This window comes from Lepisosteus oculatus, chromosome 1 (assembly GCF_040954835.1).
Source record: "Lepisosteus oculatus isolate fLepOcu1 chromosome 1, fLepOcu1.hap2, whole genome shotgun sequence".
Classification (NCBI taxonomy): Eukaryota; Metazoa; Chordata; class Actinopteri; order Semionotiformes; family Lepisosteidae; genus Lepisosteus; species Lepisosteus oculatus.
The window spans coordinates 7,759,902-7,768,222 of NC_090696.1; the positions used below are offsets into that span (position 1 = coordinate 7,759,902).

Below are 8,321 nucleotides of genomic sequence, written 5' to 3' on the forward strand. Positions count from 1 at the left end.
CTCAGATTGCTTCAGCCCAATATTGTACACAGCTGTACAAATGGGGAAAAAAGGTAAGTTGCTTATGAAAAAATGTGCCCGCCACATTATTATTAATAATAAATTGAGTCCTTGAAGCCTGCTTTGTCAGGCCTTTCTATGGCTGAACCATAGTAATTTCTTTCTTGTAACCCAGGCATTCTGCCACAGTTTCTTGCAGTACCTGTGATTTTTTCCATTTTTACTACAAGATTAAGGTGAAATGGGCATTGTAAAATAAAAAATAAAATAAAAAAAAAGTCAAATGCATTTCACTGTCATTTACACCTAGTCATAGACTATTAATGTTCTAAATAATGTACTTAACAGGCTCATTAAATCACATGTATATTGAATTTCAAGGCAGTGCTACAGTACAGCAAGAAGGAAGCATGTTTATTTAATTTCTACAACATGTTTAAAAATAAATGTATTAATTAAGAGTCCTCAGAACGTGCAATTCAAATTAATAGCATAATTGGAAGAACTTAGTTCATTTCCTATATGTCAAAAGTCATCTCTCACAGAGCTAATTTCAGTCCTCAGGGGCCAGAATCCAGTTTCTTTTCCAGGTCTCTAAATCATAAGCAGCTGTTTTGTATCGTGTAAAATTCATCCAGTTACATCATTGAAAGTAGAGGTGGAATGAAAATCTTCCATGCCTGGAGCTACAGTATACAGTAGTGGTTTAGAGCAGGTAACTTATTGGGGAAACTAGACATAAAACCTTTGAGCTCCTGTGAGACACATTGTACTGTATGTAACTGTGAGTGTCATAAATTTGTTTCAGTAACTACTTACACTGGAATTCCAAGTCATTATTTACTTAAATGTTTTGCTATTCCTTTAGTGCTAGCTTTCTCCGATCAAATTAACGTTTTATGCAGCTGTTTTTTCAAAGGATTTTGCTAGTTTTTAAATCCTTTCATCAAAGCACCTTATAATTTAATGGTAAGTTAAGTTGCAGCTCTTTGAATAACTCCTTAATAGATAAAGTGTACACCTTAAATAAAGTGCATACCTTTGAAGGCTTGCTCACTTGTTAATGAACAAAACCCACTTAGAAAACAAGATCAAAAGCCTCTTCAAAGGCAGTGAAATAACAGAAATTATAAATACAACTTCAGCAGCTAATTATGACACATTCAATAAGACAACCCTATTCAGGTTTGAGTGTTATTTTTTTTCAGGTACGACGTCACGAAAAGCAGCCTTTTCTCACAAAGGAGGTGTATACAGTAATAGGATCAGGTGTTTTTCAGTAAGTCATTCTGAGTGCTTTGTTATCCTGTGTAGCTGTTCCACTATTATGCCTAAACACAATACATTCACATTTGATAGTAAAATATAGGTCGCCTAGTGGCATTGGGGCATTAGAGTACAGGAGAATGCTGAATAATCAGTTATTAATTATTGAGACCCAAACAGTTGTTTGTGTTTGGATTTTCCTGTTCTACACCTTCGCTGTAGGCTAACAGCTCATCCCCCACCCTTCCCACACACACAATGACGAATGTAACCCTGGTATACTGTAAGTGCGGGTGTGAGTTAGTGCAGTGTTGTTAGCATTCCTAGGCATGATATTATGTGGCAGAATGCAATCAGGTATGTAAATTAAAGAGGGGACTTTTGTTGGTCTGTGCTGTGTGATCCCAAGAATCCAGGGGAATTCTCCCCAGTGTGATCATTCTGAATCACTGTTTTAGTCCAAGCATAAATTCCATTATTTCTGATAAACTGACAGTATTTAACCTGTCTGCCCTTTTCTACTTTTAGATGCTAGATGTACTGTATATACTGTAGGAACACAGCACATGTGCACTCAGTACCTGTAAGAATTATTCAGGTACTGCTACTGTATATTTATTTCTATGATTGTGTGAATTTGAAACATGCAATAAAAAGTAAGCGTATGTTGTCCCAATAGGTACAGTACAGGTATATTGAGAAAACATATCAAATGTATTTTACAAAGATTTCTGGCTATATAAAATCAAACAATGATTCAGTGAGTAAAAAAATTAAGAACCACAAATTATTTCACCACAAACCTTCTAGCATTTAGTTGACCTTTTAGATTCCTCCAAACATTTCTCTATTGATGTTGAGATCTGTGAGATAAAATTCTCCAGCTCCTGAAGTGGAAAAACACAAACGCAAACCTTCATGTTTCCTACTCCATATTTCATGGTGATACTGTAGACATCTGTTTAATATTCTTCTGGCAGCTCACCTGCTATTCTCCCATCTCTGCCACTCAAACACGAATCTGGACTCATGTCAATAGATCAATTTAGAGGGGAAAAACCTTTTAGGTTCTCAAGATATTTCCTGTAAAAAGCTTCCAGAAAGCACTGGTGACAAACTTTTCTCCTGCAGCTTGGTTTTTAATACTCTTCTCTTTCATTAGAGTGTAGTGTTTGTGCTGATATCTTAACATGGTCTTTCCTGACTCCTACACAGTATAAAGTGATTACCTATAATACTCTTACTCTGCACTGGTTAGAGGACACCTGGCACAAAAAATGTCAGGAAAGAAGATAATAGCATAAAAGTTTAGAGAAGGGAAAGCTATATGCCCTCATATATCTCAGATTCAGTTAATTCAGCTGTTTTTAAATATTTGTTTTTTTGTGTGTGTGTTGAATCTTAATCTGAAGAGAAACTTTAAAAAATCAGCAATTTGTAAAAGCAAAAAAATAAAGGTGAACCCTGTTTCCCTTTTTTGGTGATAATGACAGATGCGTGTGATCTTAAACTTTATTATCTTAGAACGTTCATTTGTCACCTTGCTGTCACACATGAAACTTGATGTGTGAAACTTCTGGGCAATATACAGCGGAGACCCGTGACTGTGATCCTGACAAACACAGAGTTCAATTCTGCCAGTCACAGTGATACCCCACCATATCCATCATGATGAAACTTTGAGAAAAGCTGATAACGTTATTCCATAGAATATTAAACTCTAGCAGGACCATCTCAGAATCCTTGCGCATTGTGATCTGTCATGTGGTGCCCTAATGACAGACAGTAGGTATTGATTATGGGAGGGGTAACTAAGATGACTCCACTACAGGTTGAATGACATTTAATTAATTTGGAATCTTGACCAAGCGTGGCTGTTGACAATCGGGGAGACATTCCATTGTGTTGCTAAATAATCGTGGCTTTTCTCCTCTGAAACATTGCACTGGCCTTCCGCCTTTCATCTCAGATTACACATTACATTGCTGACACAACAAAAGTGACAGAATGCACATCTAGTGCTTTTGTCTTTAGAACCCCTCACTGATTTCAGGCGTGCATGGCAGGCATTGTTGCTGCAAAATCCATTGTGTCATTTTTCACAAAAAATGAACAGCATGACATCAAAACAACCCTCCCTGCATACCTGTTTCTATACCAATTCTTTTCATGCATCCTTCAGAAATTATTTTCTTTTATCCCCTGCTCATTGTTTAGCAGTAGAGTATGCAACAGAAAAGAAAATATATGAAGTAGAAACAGTAGTATCTAATAATGAGAACATTACAAACTTGTCTGTTATGGGATGTTTGTCAGTAATGTGAAGTTACATTTTTTTATAACCAAGGCCTGTGCAAAAATCTTTTTGGATATTCTGAAAAATGTTAGACCGATATGCAACTTTTAACACTATGTGTGTGTTTAATATATGATGTTTCACCATATTTGTAAACAAGGTACAGTACTTGACCATATGAAGGGTGCATTGTTCTCTCTCCTTAAAGACGGCAAATGCAATAAAACAGTTCTAAAACAAAAGTCTGCAGAGCTAGCTAGACTGTGTTCTGTTTATAAATTAATTTCTGGTGTGTTACTTTAAGTGTTGCAAGATATTCAGTTGAAAGAACTAATTTAACAGACAAGTGTTTCCAATGAATCAAAATTCCTGTTTACTGTCTCAATATATGTTGCATGGTTTCAGTTGGATAAACATACTGATGACAAATGGGAAAGTAAAGCCATCAATTAAAGGCAGCTGTCGTTTGTTTGGAAAAAAACAGGAAGTTAAGACATCACAATTTTATTGATGGATAAATGTTTTGACTTCTACTGAAATACATTATGTTTCCTCTAGATACACCGATCAGATCAGCTCTCTGCAAATCTCTGAAAGCAGTAAAAAAGCACAGGTTCAGTCATGGGGAGCTGAGATTAATTGGATTTTATCTATTTGATCTATCTAGCCTTAAAGGCTACAAATGGCTTCTTATCACAAGAATCAAGAATACCCTGTTGTTGTGTTAACTTTCTTAAACACAGAATTCGGACACAGAGGCTCTTTCAGGGAATAATTTCAGAGAATAGTGACCTGCAAAGGATATGATCATTTCTATGTACTTAAGAACTAAATTTCGATGTCAAAATAAAATAAACATTATGATAATGGTACCCTTTTCATTTGCAATTTCTGTGTACAGAGCTTTTAAATGGAAATAATATAAGATTAATTATGAATTTACACAAAGGAGGTGCCAGTTTCCTAATACCTTTAATAAAGCATCATTGTCAAAGGTGACTTTTTCAACAACAAATGAGCTTTGTTAAATTCATTCTGTAAGATGAAAAGTCACATCAAGCTAATTGTACTTCGATAATGATTTTTTTAATGAAGTTAGGGAGAAGATGCAGTTGCCAAGTGAGCCATGAATATTTCATAGGCATCTAAATAAGCCAATTTCTTGCACATTTCCACTGAGTTCTACTGGAGCTTCACATGGAGTGAGAAATGGGTCAGCTGTGGTCAGTATGCTTTAACAGAGTCTCATTTCACCAAACGGGGTAAGGAATATTTTGCATCATTGCATTTTTTGCAATATCTCTCTAGTTTTCTAGTTTTCCTGCAAAAGTTTTTAGTATTTATTTTGAAAATAAAGCATGCTGTAGATGACAAAGACTGCTTTTTTTCTTTTGCTTCTTTCAATCTGCATGATTATAGGCAGCCTGATTGCTAACACTTTTTCAGAAAATGTAGACAAATCCCAGGAATGTGATTGCAGAAAATGTCTTGATATTTTGCCTTTAACCTCACTTGGTCTGAGAAATGACTCTACTGTATGTTACGACCCCAAGTGTCTAAGGGTAAACAACAGTTAATGTATGTACATAAAAGGAGTATGATATTTTATTTTTGGTAATAATATGTTCATGGTTTAATTGTGTACTTAATGAAGAAATGTGTATATCAGAATTCTGATTATTATTTTGTAAAATTATTTTTGCTTTATAAGTGGAATATTCTAGTGGGAGGAGTTTAACCTAGAAGAGGAGAAAGTGGGTTGTGGGGTAGAATAGGAGCTGCCTACAACAATCTATTTTTTATAGCAATTAATGTATATATTATTGTACTATAGCTTTGTGTTGTTTTCTTTTTTCCTGGTTAATTTGTGGTTTTCACTTTGGTTTTTTTTTTGGGTGTCGACTTTGGCAACACAGTTCCTCGTCATAAACACCATTGCACGTCTTTGCAACTGTGGCTGTGCCATCGTTATTGTTATATTCTATCCACGCCTCTAAACTCTTCAAGGAGGAGACTGTGACACCAACAAAACAACAAAGCCAAAGCTATACAAAAAAACACACACACACAAAGCGAAATTAACGAAAACAAAGAAGCAAAGACAAAGCCAAACAAAAAGCGAAGCGAAACCAAAGCTGACCCAAGTGGGACCAAAGTCAAACGAAAGGCCCCTTCATTCAGAAAACCTCCAACTAATTTATTAAATAAGCTGCACTCTGATTGGCCGAGAAGCTGATTGATGATGATGTCACACAGAAACGATGAAATGATGGACCTTTGGGGGAGGGAGAACAATCAAGGTCGGGAAGTGTGGAACATAGCAACAAAACACACATGGACCACACACTGGGATGTAACACTCTAGCAGGTCAATAATTGATGGAGGTCAGTAGATGGTGCAGGGGTGGTAGTTTAATCAACAATCTTTAGAATTTTTTTTTTAAATGACCATGACCAAAATAGTGATTCCAATACATACAAAGAATCTAAATTAAGACTAATAACTTAATTTTATCCTTGTAGCCGTAGAATATGGGATTTACTTATCCAGCATGGATTTATATCTCCCAGCATAAACAGCTCTGTCGATCCAATCAGTGTTCCGCTGGCTCCAGGTCAACCAGTCCTGGTGCAGCTCGGAGTCATGGGGAAAAGGAGTGAGAACTTTCTGCTGCTTTGCGCCAGCAGTGGTTGCTCTTCAGGAACAGGCTAGTTAGCCTTGAGCTGAACTAGGAAACTTGCATCGGTCAAAGCAAGTCACTCTTTAGAGGGAAAAAACTTGGTTTGCTTCCGGCGTAGCGGCTACGTCTGGAGAAAAGTATCCAGTTGTCTACAAAGTCCCAACTGTATGCTCTGTTGATCAGGCGGGTATCCATGGTGGTTTGCTAGCAGTTCTTGAGGCCCTTGCTGCAGGCTTGACCTCAGGCAGAATTCTGTCTTTATGTGCAGGCTTCCTCTGGCTTGGCACTTGAAACAAAGCTGCAAGTTGCAAGTCCCACACTCAGACAACAGTGCTGGCAGCCACGTGACTAACGCACGTGATCACACGCTCAGAGAAAGCTCAAGAGGGATAGAGGAGCAATTCTGAACTCTGTGCACCGCCTTTTAACTGGAGAAAAATACAGCTGGTGATTGGTCAAAAGTTTGCCGGGCAGGTGGGGGTTTCCATGCCCTACAGGTTCCTGATTGTTTGGCCAACTTTAGCAAGGAGTAACCATGAACTCTAACTCTAGGACTATAAAACCAGTTGGGCTTAGAGTCTCACTCAGACAACGAGGCACCAGGAATGGCCGTTCATCATGACTAGATGGGCTATCATGACTAATTAGGCACATCCCCATCCTGGGAACTGTTCCTTGTCAGGATGGCAAACATTCCTGAAACAGTACACAAAATTAATGGCTTCTCTGTGGCTTAAACTGCAGAGATGAGAGAGAGATGGGGCCACAATAAACATAATTCCAACATTTGTGCTGCCATATAAGAAAATGGAACTGTGGCACATACTGTAGCACTGTGCTACAGCCACTCACTCATCTTAGATGCTGTGTTCCACATTTCACAGAACACCGTCCACAGCTCTCATGTTGTAGTAGACCATGGCTCACATATCACAAGTGTACTGTATGCACACAGGCAAATACACAGTTCTTATCCACAAAGCATCTCACTTTTCATACCAGTACTATAGTACTTTCAGTTACTGTTAACCTACAGTACATCTACAGTATGTTTTGAGGTTGTACTGTAATACCTTCATCATTCCACATTTCTTTGAAAAAGACACCGAAGGCAATGCTGTTAGTTGTATGGAGCCACCTTGTAATATATCTAATTGTGGTTGTGCTTAAGCCATGTTGTCGCCATAACAATATTTTATGTAAGTCTCCAATTTGAAGAGATACTGGAAACCAAGATTATCCTTAAACTTGGATCAAGCCTTCCCTTCTTCCAGTGATAGACTAATTTTAATAATTGCTTATTATTAAACACTCCGCTCAAAGTGCTTTACAGGTAATGGGAGCTCCCCTCCACCACTAGTGGGGAGAAGAACAGAGTGATGAAGCCAGTTCAGAGATGGGGATTATTAGGAGGCCATGATTGGTAAGGGCCAATGGGAAATTTGGCCAGGACGCCGGGGTTATACCCCTACTCTTTTCGAGAAACACTGTGGGATTTTTAATTACCACAGAGAGTCAGGACCTCGGTTTTACATCTCCATCACTATACTGGGGCATTAGGACACACATAGACCGCAGGGTGAGCGCCCCCTGCTGGCCCCACTAACACCTTTTCCAACAGCAACCTTAGTTTTTCCCAGGAGGTCTCCCATCCAGGTACTGACCAGGCTCACACCAGCTGAGCTTCAGTGGGTTGCAGGGTGATATGGCTGCTGGCAAACCCGAAGGCAGGGAGGCACAAAAATTGCATGAAACTCATTCATGTTCCTCTGCACGGAAATCTTTAGTTAAAGGTGAAAGATTTGTACGAGATGAAGAGAAACGAGAGTACGTTTTTTTTTTAGATTTTGTTTTCAAATCCTCTCCATTTAATTACAGATTTCAGCTTTTCACACCTCTCCCTTAGATCCCCCTTCATGTGGACATTCATTCTTACGTTTTATGTCCTTTGTTATCCTGTGTTTTGTTATATTTCAGCTACCTCACTCTTTTTCCTGATATTCAAGATTGGCTCAACAACCAAAACATTGTGTTTCTCCTTTCTACTGTCCTTTTTACTGTTTAGCATGGAATTAACC

The 8,321-nt window shown here is 38.1% G+C and overlaps 1 non-coding gene across 1 annotated transcript; it reads right to left on the minus strand.

The window, feature by feature from the left end:
- Positions 1–7,960: 7,960 nt before the first annotated feature.
- LOC138241463 (U5 spliceosomal RNA) lies at positions 7,961–8,074 on the minus strand. The gene has a single exon (XR_011190691.1). It is a non-coding gene; the product is annotated as a U5 spliceosomal RNA (small nuclear RNA).
- Positions 8,075–8,321: the final 247 nt, after the last annotated feature.